The sequence below is a fragment of the Phodopus roborovskii genome, unplaced genomic scaffold (genome assembly GCF_943737965.1).
Source record: "Phodopus roborovskii unplaced genomic scaffold, PHOROB, whole genome shotgun sequence".
Taxonomy (NCBI): domain Eukaryota; kingdom Metazoa; phylum Chordata; class Mammalia; order Rodentia; family Cricetidae; genus Phodopus; species Phodopus roborovskii.
The window spans coordinates 11,041,276-11,054,643 of record NW_026126447.1 but is presented as its reverse complement, the minus strand read 5'-3'; the positions used below and the strand labels follow the sequence as shown (position 1 = coordinate 11,054,643).

Here is a 13,368-nt window from a genome sequence, read left to right as displayed (position 1 = left end):
TTCAGCCTTTAGCTTGTTTCTTGGGAGAGTGAATGAATGATGGTAGTTTTACTGATTCAAGAGTTCTTGCGGAAATCTTCATTCTGATTTTTTTTCTGGATTCCCATTGTGGTTTACTTCTTGGCTGTGTGTCATTGAGTCATTACTAACATTTGTAAGTTTCTCAGTTCTCACTTATAAAACAAGGATAGCTACCAGATAGTTGTGGAAAGAAAGAAAAATGCACAGACATATAATTGGCATAGGGCAAATATTTTATTTTGTAAAGAACTGGGTTCACAAACACTTAGCATGTAGGGAGTCTTCTAACTACTATTGTTATAAGACAGACATATTACAGAAATACAGTGACCATGTCAGAAATGCAATCTTTTCCATTCTACTGACTCTTGGTCTAGAGCAAGAAGATTCTACTGAGGTTTTGTGACATCGCCTACAGCTTTACTTTTCCACATGTTACTTACTTGACGTTGAGCTGTTTTGTGCACTGGGACTGCCACAGATCTTACTCCATTGATATCTTTCCACAAGAGGGGCCTTACCACAAGCTCTTTTCATCACAGTCACTTTATAGTAATTAAAAATCTTAATTTTTGGCTTAGGATACTTACAACTCAGGTTTTTGCAGGTGCAAAGAAGGGAAAAGAGAGGTGACTGCCAGAAAAAAAGAGAGAACAGAAACTGTGTCCTCTTATGACTTTGACTCCGAAATGATAGAGTCACCTCTAGCATAGTCTATGGGTAGTCCAGGCACATCTTCCTCCAGAGACAAGCAGTAAGAAAATGATTATGGGTAGATATTCACAGTATCAAAGGTACAGTTCACCTCAAGACAATTGTTTGAATCAAGAAATTTCTTCTTCCCTGACGTGTTTCCATATACCCAGCCCTTTCCTATCCATATTTCTGATAGGCAGAGACAATTTATTTCTAGGTAGCATGTTGCAGCTATATCTGAGGGCTATTAGTTTTAGGCTGAAGAAAGTGAACTATGGGATAGACAGGGGGAATCCTCTGGAATTTTTCTTTTCTCTATGTAACTGTGTTTATATGTATATGCTCATGTAAATTTTCTGTATGTACTTGTATGTTATTTGTTCATATGTATGCATACACAATGTTTTGCAGAAGGAAGAAACTGCATATTAAGAATTGAATTCAAGTAATAGAGTACAACTTATCAAAGAAGCCCATCATACTGGGTTTTAAATTCCCATTTATTTCTCTAAATTTATGTTTCAGAACTGGCAGTTAAATCATAAATATGAAGTTAAATTTGAGTAGAACTTACAGAGAGCTATCATAGCATATATGGAAATAGAGTTTTATTGTGGCACTCAAAAGAGGTATATTTCTTGAGGCAGACTCTCCTTTCCATTAAAATTAAATGTGTTATATATTGTAACTTAGTGACTTGAGGTCCTGATGTTGGGATCAGTATCAAAATTCTTCAGAATATGGGTTTAAATACCTGTGAGTGAAAGTATTGACTCCTAAAAATCATACAAATGCTAGAAACATTAAAAACTCCCTAACCCCCCCAAAAAAATCCCTCAAAATTGAATAGCCAACAATGAATAGCCAACAACACACAGTAGGCCTAAGTTAAAGTTTGTGTACCTGTTGGACTTGAACTTTGGAAAGAAAACCTGTAATCAGTCTTAGAAACTGACATTTTCTACAGATGACAATGGCAACTCTCTCCCACTGTAGTTCCTCAAATTTGATGTTTGGTCCAATGTTATAATAGGGAAGATCTTCCTCAGTAGGTTGCTCTGAGGAGGCCAACACTTTCCTTAGATATCCACAAAGACAAATCCATAGGTGTCAGCCAAAGGGAGAGGAAGTGTTAATTATTTAAGTTCAAGTTCCAGCTTCCTCTTGAAAACTCCTGTTAGTGTTTATTTGTCCTGCTAAGAGTACACATCCTGGCAGGAGTCAGACTCATGGAGAGGGCTTTAATAAGTACGTTTACAGTCTCGTGGAGGCCTCCCCTTTAGTTCAAATGCTTACATTGTTTGCCTAGCTCACAATGCATTTTCATACTGTTGGTGGACTTCGTGCATCTGCAGTGTTGTGGCAGTAATAGTTACTGAGTGTGCCCCTCTGCTGTTCAGCTGTCCAATGAATAGTAATACATGTCAGTCTTGTAACAGGGGCTAAGATGCAGTGATACATTTTTATGCAAGGAGATTTTTCTAAATCTTTCCATGCCTTATCATAGATATTCTTAGAGATATTGTCTTTTAGAGAGCAGATATTCAGCCCTTTTAACTTAATTTTTTAAAACAGTTCCACACACCTTGACTAAAATAGAATCACATCACTTACCTCCTTACCATTCCTACCTCTAGCCCCTCTGAGGTCTCCTCCCTACCATTCCTCCCATGCCATGGGAGGAAAACATTGATAGTCATGTTTTCTTTGATTATATTGTTACATCCACATATATGTATGCACAAATATATGAATACAACCTGCTAAGTCCATTTTTGTTGCTTGTGATATATGGTTTAAGGCCTGAACATTTTCTATGGGACTAAGCATAATGGATTTATCCCTGAGAGAGGCTAATTCTCTCTTTCCCAGTAGTCATTATTTACCTGTAGTTTTGTTTAGGGATAAAACCCCTGAAATTTTTTCCTTTCTATGTTTAACATGATTGCTGATATTGCCTTATTTCCTATCTTGTTGATTCAGCCGTTTCTAGGAGCTCCTGTTTCACAGTGGACTTCCTGGTGGTATTCAGACTCTTTACAATCTGTCTGGACCCACTTCTGCAGTGTTCCCTAAGACACAGATACAGGAGCTGTGATATAAATGTATTCATTGTGTTCAGGCCACAAACAGTCTGTTGATTTCTCTATTGTGTCCATTTGAGGTTTTCTATGATGGTTTCCCTTCACTGTAAAGGGAGGATTTTATGATCAGGGCTGGTAGCTACACTTTTCTGTCAATATATAGATAGCATTTATAGTGCAGTATGGAATTATTTTATTCCACAATAATGACAGTTGTAGGATTTTTCTAAGGTCTGTTACTTCACTAGCCCTAGAAAATTGGCTAGGTTTCTATACCAGGCATGATTTCACTATTTGGGCCTTAAGTCCCATTAGACAGATGCTGGTTGCCACTGATCTGTGAGTGTCACTTCTATTTTTTATGGATACCATGCATGCACATCATTGCAGTGGTTCATTGCGAAGGGTAGGACTATTATCTGATTCCTCCCCTTAGCAGTTTCACAGTATTTTTGGTTGCCATGAAAGACAGCTCTCAGAAAGGAGTTTTTTGGATCAGATCTAGCTCAAATAATCCATGTCCTTTATCCTAAGTGGGTGGTATTTTCAGCAACCTCAGAGAGGCAACCCCAGCCTTTATCAATGATCTATATTGCTTTGCAGATCACTTGAACTATACTGAAAAATCATTTAAAAGAGGTTACTTATTCCTTCTTGTGGGAGCATTGTCAGACAAAGTCTCTCTCTCCCTCACTCTCTCCCTCTCTGTTGTGTGTAATTTTAGGTATATGGAACATATGATTCCTTGGAGGTTTATCAAACAACACTGGTATTATTTGTTCCTTGTTCCTTTTTTCTGTATTGACCTCCCGTTCTGCTTCCTTTTAGGAACCCTCTCTCCATTGTTGTTGTTTCTTGCTTCAGATCACTTGTACCCCACTATTCCCCTGCCAAGGCTTCCACCTTCTACACTACATATAGTTCCTCTATACTTCTTTGGTTTCTGTAGTTAACCTACGTCCTATACTCATATCTGATGATTTGGAGATAGAATCTGAAGATGAGAGTGATCATGCAGTATTTGTCTCCCTGTGTCTACATTGTCTTCCTTAAAATGAAGTCCAAAATAGAACTGGATTGTAAGACTGTAATGATTGAAAAGAAGTTACTTCATATTTTGTTTGAAAATTATGAACATTAAGTCACTATTTCTCTTTATTTAGCATTTTGTGGAAATATTAGTAATAATGGGCAAATTATACACAATGGTTGGGATTTTGTAGGTCACTTTTAAGAGTGTTAAAGGGGCTATAAAGATGACTCAGTGGTTAAGAATGCTTGATGCTCTTGCAGAGGACAGGAGTTCAATTGCAAGCATACAAGTTAGTGGTTCATATGACTTTCTAACTTCAGCTGCAGGGGATCCAACTCACTCTTCTGGCTTCGTATGCACCCATCCACTCACGGCAGGCATACACATAGAAACTTAAATTTAAAAAGTAAGTTCCCCCTTCTTTAAGGAAAATGGTAGAATAGAAAATCTCTACTTAAAATAACATAATGATTTATCGATGTCTTTGGGAGATGAGGGCTCAAATTCTTTTTTTTTTTTTCATTTGTTCAATTGCTACATTTTTATGTTGCTTTCTTATTTCATGCATGGCATTTTTTAATTTTTATTGGTTTAGTGTTTTGAGACAGATATTTTTAGCCCAGGCAGGTCCTAAACTCCAATATGTACCTGAGGATTGCCTTAAACTCTTGATCCTCCTGCCTCTACTACTCAAGTATTGGGGTTACAAACATTTATTATCATGCTTGGAAACAAATATGTTGTTTAAGAAAAATTATGTAAATGTATTTATTGTAGTTATATAGGCATTAGCAGCATCTGAGAATTACAAACTTCAAAGCGTTCACTTGTAGTGAGTGAGTCTGGGGATCATGGATCAGGAATACCAAGGACATGTTGGCATAAAGAAGGATTAGCAATGACATGACACTGGTGATATCTTGCTTGTAAAAATAAAGCCTGTCTGAGAGATCAGAGAGAAAAAAGGAGCAAGCCACTACCACACCTCACCTCTTTAGCATCTCAGTAGACAAGAAAGCAAGTTCCTGTTTCTCCCTGCTTATATCCTGTTTCTGTCCAGCTATCTCACTTCCAGTCTGTCTATACAGACCTCCAGACATATATGATCTGATAGTGGCAAGCTCCATTCTGTGACCCTCAGACATGCTTATTTGTACAAGAAAGATATCACCACACATGACTTTAATAGACTTTTCTCCTGCTGCCCATGGAGGTGGGACCAACAAAGTAGTTGATAGGTGGTTCAGGAAAAGCACAGAGACCTCAAATTAATCATCACAACCTTTTGTTCCCAGGATTATACATGGCATTTCTTCTCTCCCTTCATTGGTGCGGTCCTCCTTCTTAACCTTTTTCTTCCAGGACCTCAAAAATGAGTCAGTCCTGTTTGACCATTAAAGCAACTGTTACTGGATTTAGAGCCAAAGTGTGTGCCCCAATGAGCCAGGTACTGCTGCCCATCCCATCATTGATAAGCAACTACAAGAGTCAAATTCAAAATACAACCAATCAAGAGATTTCTTAGTGTGACCACACTGACAAAAAAGATAACAAGATCCATTGACTCTTCATGTTCATCTTTAGGGTCCTGAGATGGGGGTAGGATTTAAACAGTAGACAAAAATTTGATATAACTAAGCAATCTGTCCAAGTCTCCTGTTTCAACTCTAACCCCCTCCTGCAAAATATCTGGGGAATTGACCTATGTGAGTATAAATCCACATGGTGAGAACCTCTGTTATATAAGGTTCTGTATGCAAATGTAGTATCAGTGTATAGAGTACAGGAAAATATATATACAACGTCCATTTAGAGATCAATATGAATATGAAGTAATTATTGACTTCAGTAGGTTCTGAAAACATATGGCTTTAAATATCATAATTGAAGAACTGGAGAGGTAGGCAATCATCTGTAAGGGCATAAAAGAAAAGACCCACAGAGCAGGTAAACCCTAGGAGCTGGGTAAGAAAGTTTGTCCTGGGAGATGTACGTCTTTCTTAATTTAGAAGTGAAGGAAGGGAAGAGATGTAATTAAATCTTGATGATTGTGTTTCCTAAGGTGTATTTTAATTAGCTTTCGAGGAGAAACAGGTGGTATAATTGAAACAGTGGATTCTCCTTAGCATTGGCTTTCCAGTGTCAGTTTTTTATACTACTTACAGCTCGCAGGGCCGTATTTATACTCAACTGCTTTCTTTATTTTCCATTTAATTAAATTCATTTTTATAATGTAGTATATAACAAATGAATTATTCCAAATTTTGAGTCGAATTAAAAGAGCTGTATTGTTTAACACATGAGTCAAGATTTATAAGTAATGTTTCTGTATTACATTTAATCTCCTTACTTTGCTAGATTTCATGATGCACTTCAAATGATTAATTTACTTTCTGCCCATTGCTTATTTTTTCTTTAATAGATAAGCAATCTAAAATATAAGATCAGTAATCAGAACAAACATGTTTATAATTCTCAGAAATGTTCATTAAATCATATTTATGTGCATTCCTTATATGCGCACAGACACACACACATGCATGCAAGCACCATAGATTATTTTGGCTTCACTCTGCAAGAGTGCCTGGAGCCTTTCTAAGGAAGTAGTTAGAAGGCATTGGTGGAAGATAATCTCATCAGGAAATAAAGTGCACAGGAAAATGCTTGGGCCACTATACTGAGGTCATAGCCAGTGACTGCTGGGAGAGAGCATTGTGGTTCCATGTGTTCTTTGAACTTTGAATTTTGGTATTGGTCATAAGTAATTATTTCTTAAACATCAGTTTTTCTGACAACATAACTAGTGACTCTTATAAAAGAAAAATCAGTGGCTTTAGAGCAACACTGGCTCAAGCCTGAAAGCATGTGTTGTGTTCATCTGTACAATTGTATTTTCATTTTTATCCCTGAAAGTGGTAGGTAAACTTAGCTGAAATCAGCCGTTTAGAGAGAAAAGATCACAGGAAATGAGAAATGGCATATTGGTTTGTGTCTTTCCCTTCTCATTGTGAGGAAGTTGAGAAACTGGAATAGTTTTAGAAATAATAATTTGTAAGACTATTTTAAATTTGCATATATCCATAATAAAAATAAAGTTTTAAAAAAGCAGTGTGCTGATATTGAATGATAACAACGAGATTTCTGTCAAGTTTGGAGATAATCCTAAAGATGGGTAGAATTCAATGATGATGGTTCCAAAGGACTTAGTAGGAAGCTGCAGAAGTCAAAGGAATACAAATATAGATGGATAGGTAGGTAGGCAGACTGACAAACAGACAGATGAGAGATTGATTTACCTCCTCAGACAGAATCCTGTTAATATCTTGTGACAGTTCAACTCATACATGTTTCTAGTGTGTTACTAGTTTAGCATAAGTGTGCCTCAAATAGTCTGAATTGTGTTGTATCAAGAGTTGTTCTTTATTGTAACTGTATATTTTCATAGTTTTTTGATCAAAATATTTTAAGTTGTATAATTTATCTTGTTGCTTTAAGTGCATAAGAGAACAGATTCCAAAATGTGGTATCATCTTTGTTCCTGAAGTAGGAATAATTATGATGTGTATTTTTATCGATACACACATACACATCAACACACACACACACACACATACACACACACACACACACACACACACACACACCAAGCAAGAGAGGGAAGACAGGGAGGGAGAGAGGTAAAAGGGATAGAGGGGAGAAATTCAAAGATAGATGGATAGATAGATAGATTGACAGACAGACAGACACATAGATAAATGAGAGATTGATTTATGCATAGAAAAATCTATTCATTAAAACCACTATAAAATATGGAGTATATGTCTAAAGTTTTCCTTGCAAAAAGCCTTGTGATCCACCTGATGATCAAACTCTGCCTTGATTATGTAGAAAGGAGACATGGAGTCAAAGACTTTCAACACTATTGTAGAAATAATTCATTGGGGCTCTTGGCTGGGGGATCTTTTGCCTTCATTTGAACTTCTATTCTGAAGACAAAGTAGAGGAAGAGAAAGACTAGAAAGTAGAGCTTGTTTTTCTTCCTATGTTATGCTGGAAGAATACTATTTTTAAACTTTCTTTCAAAGAGATTCTTGTAAAGCAAAAGAAGCATAAGTAAGATTGAAGGGGGGTAGGTGCTAATTTCTAATAAACTGTGGTTGAGAAAGGCTTGAACATTTCATGGAAGTTGCAGAATCCTATGTATAGTTAGGGTTGTGTTGCATGAGTGCCCAATGGTAACTTAATTTGATGTGCCCTTATTTGCTCTTTCTTAATTTCTGAGCTCTATGCAGGGAGAAATTTTCTAAATATTTTATGCATCTAGGATTTTCAGAAATAAAGCTGTAGTTTCTCTGTGTTTTATTGTCACACTCATCTGCTGGGATCCCATGCTGCCACACAGAGAAGCTGTCATTAGAATCAGCAAGTAAGAGACCCTTGGCCTGCACCAACAAAGAGCCCAGAGACTGGAGGAGGTGAAGACACAGGTCACTGTTATCCCCAACTTGTAAACTTAACTGCTTCTTCTTCTTCCCTCTAAAGCATCCATCTTATAACTAAATACATTTCTTGTTCACCTTGCAAATTCTATCCCCACTGCCTCTGTGTTAATAATAATATAAGGAGCATTATAAGATGCCATAGGGAAGACAGCAATTCTGAATATAAGTTTTAATTATATTGCACATTGTACTTGGTTTCTGAGAAAACTGTGGCAATTGGATTTTGAAAGTTTAGAATTTCTTTTTGTTTTTTATACAGGGTTTCTCTGTATTGATTTGGAGCCTGTCCTAGAACTAGCTCTGTAGACCAGGCTTACCTGGAACTCACAGAGATCTGCCTGACTCTGCTTCTCACGTGCTGAGATTAAAGGTGTGTTCCACCGATGCCCGGCTTGGAATTCCAGTTTTTAAAAATTTATTGCATTGAATCTGACAAATGATTGTCATGTCTTTTTCCTTCATTTTGTATTAAATGGGATCAGTGTGGCTAATAGGAGGTGCATGAGCCCTTGAAACATGCCATTTGATTATGTCCATTACTGAACTTACCCTAGATATATTTATTCTATATAGCTGTTTCATTCATTCATTACCTGTTCAATTATTTAAGCTTTCTAATACAAATGTTTTTTGAGGTCTATTATGGATCATGTACATAGTAATAATTTTGAAGAAGAAGAAAAAAACACTGGCTAATGTTCATTGAGAAATTTTATTAGAGGTGCTAGATGAGAAAGCCAAGGGTGCTAGGTAGTAGTAACCTTTTAAGGTTCATTCAGGAAGTCTCAGGAAGTATATGCAGATGGGACGGTTTTTGGTCTAGAATTTCTGAAATTGCTTCTGAGGGAAGGTGAAGCTTAAAGGAAATCTGAACACAATCTAGACAAACACAGAAGTGGAAACTCTGTGCCAAGGAGACATTCTAACATTTCCAGAAGCATTATGATGAATGCCATTTTCTAAAGGAAATGTATTTGTTGTATCAGTTTATATGGCAAGCATTACAAATCAAACAGATGGAGAGACCCAGCTCAAGTAACTGAGAACTTAGCCTTTGAGGACTCTAGTTTTTCCTACAAATGCAGAGTTGGGACACACTATTATATCTGATAAGTAAGTAGTGATGGGGTGTGAATTTTATAAAAGATTCTTTGACTTTACTATGAGGCAATAAATTGTGGGTGATACTACAAATAGGTAAGTTAGAACCCTCTACCATGTTCTGAATCATCAAGTATAAGGGTTATGTCCACTTGAGAGCAGTAATGGTGGGCATGTGGTCATAGATTGCTTACTAGGTTTTTGAAAATTACATGAGAAGATGCGTTATAAACAAATAGTATCTGGTGATTTTCATGGAGCAATAGAACTTTCTAGATAGAAATTAATTGGACGGATGATGATGTAGAGATCAGGGATGGCTGATGTTTTTGTCAAATACTAAGAAAATTGAGATGATGTAAGAAAATATGGTAAGACATATTTGAAGGAAAATAAGATTGGTTTCACATTAGTGGATTGTGGCTTGATGCACATCTACTGATTATTTGAAAAAGAGGTAACATTTATTAAATGTTCTATTGTGAAATATGCATGCCAAAGCTTTTGTATTTAAACTTCAAAAATATCCTATTAGGTCAGTGCAGAAATAATCACCATTCACACATGAAGAAAATGGATGGTCTTATACTCAAAGTCAAGTTGATATTGAACATTCTGGAGCTGGAATGTGATCTTGGGTTAATCAACAGCAGAACCCAAATATATAAGTATGGTCTCCACATTTAAAAAAAAAGCTATTCATTTAATTCTATTATTTCTAGCTATGTTAATACTTAAGTTAAGGAAGGCTCATGTTGATACATATGTGTCTACTGCTCACTAAACAGAAACTGTTAAAAAAAATAAAAACAGTTAAAGTTTGAACCTGGGTTATTTTGGCTGTAATTTATATGGTTTTCAAATAAAGCATTGGTGCTTAAACACTACCTGACACTGTCCAGATTTATAGTAAAGCACAGAAGCAGAGGGACCTTGACTAGTTTAGTGGAGGATTTAGGGAAATCTTGGAGAATAGAGAAGTCTGGCTCATTTTTAAATGTACAGTGACCTTGGAACATAGAAACATTTACCCCCATCTCTGACTGTATCTTAATCATCAAGTAGCCCAGGGGAGCCAAACAATTTCATATGTTTTAACAAGCTAAGTGATATTATAAAAGTGCTGCTAGGAGGATTTATTTTAATTGGAAGTTAAGACATCTAGGTCTTAAATCACAGTTAGTGCATTACTTAAGAGTTATGTTTCAGGTTAGCTTTCATAAGTGCAGTTGTTAATTTTTCTTCGGTCATCAAATAATCCCTAGCATTAAGGTTTTACTTATTTTTTACTTGTATTAACACCAGGCTTCTTAAATGTTTAAACCATACATTCAGTATATGCTTATGGTTTAAGTGTGCTGTTATTGGGCTTCAGCATTATATTTTTCACATTTCCACTGTATTCCCTGGCAGTGGTGTGATGTCCTAGATGGAAAGGCTTTCCTCCACTGTAGTGAACTTTTGGAAGGGGTAACTTGCTAGGTTAGGAAGGATTCTTAGGTGGTATTTGGAAACATTTGAAGATGTTTTAGTTTTTACAAAGAGAAGTGGGATATTCTACTGGGGTTTGCGGTGGCTTTGGGAGTGCTGCATAAAAGTGCCCTAATGCTTACTTGGTCTTCTACTGCAAAATGTCATGCATCTTCCAAAGTGTCAGAGTTCAGAAACTCCCTCTTAGTGTGTCAGTTAATGAAAGGTCCTGCCTGACATAGAAGTAAAAGATAAGAAAAGGGAGGGATAATAGAAAATATAAATAAGGTATGTAAATGAGTGTTTCAATTGGGCTAAATGGAGAAGTTGACACCATTCCTCTAGATGCCTGCTGCAGGACTCAAAGGAGTGTAGCCTGTGGCATGGCATTGCGAGCTCTGTGTCTTTGTATTGAGAAGAGAATACATTTTTCTGCTATTGTTATTAATGACTTGCAGGGTATATAAACATAGGCATTGCTGGGTAGAAGATAGACTAAGTTATCTCCCAGAGAGGTCTGAACTCATGCTTAGACAGCAGTAGAGAATTGGAGCTAGGGAGGTGAGAGTAGGTTGTCAGCATAAGGAAGATGGTACAAATGTTCTGGACTTTTACAAACACATTTGATTAAATTTCAGTTACCCTTAAATGTGTGTTTGTGAATATATATTTTAATGATGGCAGCTACCGTGAACCAGAGGAAAAAAAATCAATGGATATTTCTAAAGAGAAAACCACTTATGGATGCATGATGCATTTGTTACTTTTGGAGTGGTTTTTTTTTGTTTGTTTGTTTTGTTTTGTTTTGTTTTGCTTTGTTTTTGTTTTTTGTTGCTGTGATAAAGCACCATAACCAAAAGTAACCTATGGCATGAAGCCTACTGGAGCAAGAAGCTGAGGAATCACATCCCCAACTACAGGCAGAAATACCAAAAACAAATGGATAATTGAACTGTGCTATAAACTCTCAACACCTCTCCAGTGACTGCACATACCACTTTCCTTTCACTAACCTCCCAAAGCAGCTCCAACTACTTGGAACTAAGTGTTCAAATACCAGAGTCTCTGTGGGGCATTCATTATATGATATATACATAAGGACATTTTAATGGGAAGTAGATATGAAGTATTTTATACAACATGCTAATTATGTTTGATACAAAATATCAGTAACTTCTGATTTTTTATTTGTATAGCTAATCTATATTTATTTTGGAACAAGAAAATTAAGAGGATACTAAAATACATACTACTAAAATGTTGTAAATTGAAGGCATGTTACATTTATCTTGCTACTTGTGGTTTTTGGTATTTTATTGTGCTCAACTGGATGAAGTATTATTTCAGGGTCAGAATATAATCTTATCTGCACATGAAGCATTGCTTTCCTAAGAGTATTTATAACTGACATTTTGTTAAAGAGTACTCATTTTCTAAGTTTGCATATTTAATTTTTAGGAAGCAAAACAAGAAATTACAAGGAGTTATGATTTAATTTTGTCTCATGTTAAAGATACCACATTTTATCCCTGTGTAAACATGAGAATTGCTTGAACCCTAATAAATTATGGAAGATGATAGATGGACAAAGTTGAGGAATAAAAAGGAAAAATTTTAACCTGTAAACTTTGCAAATGAGGAGAGAGTTAGTATCCAACACACAGGTGAGTTTTCCTTTCCTGTGAAAATAGGTATCTTAAGACATGTGCATGCTGAGTTTTATTCTTTTAATTAGAGACATTCTGTACTAATAATATCAGCTTCCTGTCTAAGTGAAGAAATGGGTATAACTAAAAATAATCTAGCCATAAGTTCAGCCAAGATTACCTCCAAGGTTTCCTTAGCATTAGATTAGCTTTAAACCATCACAAATATGGATATTAAATACTAAAAAGGAAATGCAGCACAAGTGGCTGAATTACTACTATGAGGGAACAGTAATTCCAAAGGTAACTTAGTTCAGATGGAGATATGTAACTTTGTGTGCCTATGAGTGTTTGTTGACTTGTGATGCATTCCCTTGCCTTGTGATAATTTGGGTGTTGATTTGTGTAGGGCATGCTTGCTGGTACTTAGTTACTTTTTATGTTTATACTTTAAATTCAGTGCATTGTTTTATATGACTATAGTAATTTTTTCCATGATTAATAGACATTTCTGTTTTCTTGTAAGACCTAATATTTGCTAGGCAGTATTTCCAAAAGTAGACTTTAGAAATTATTGCCCCAATGATCCTGATCCAATTCCTTCTATTTTCCTCTTTAGTGTATTTTTCTCTTGGGCAAGATACTGTGGCCATAGGTCATGTTAATTGAATGGTACACATTGTCCCATAACTGCTTCAGTAGAAGCACCTTTCCAACTTGTCTCATTTGTATGTATTTCCTCTATAGTATGTACCATCTCATCTCGCTAACCTCACCACAATTGCTAGGGCCTCAGCAGGTAACCCATTAGGGTC

At 36.2% G+C, this 13,368-nt stretch overlaps 1 protein-coding gene across 35 annotated transcripts in view; it reads left to right on the top strand.

The window, feature by feature from the left end:
• Ptprd (protein tyrosine phosphatase receptor type D) overlaps positions 1-13,368 on the top strand; it is a 462,643-nt gene that overhangs the window by 153,709 nt on the left and 295,566 nt on the right. The window lies entirely within an intron of this gene.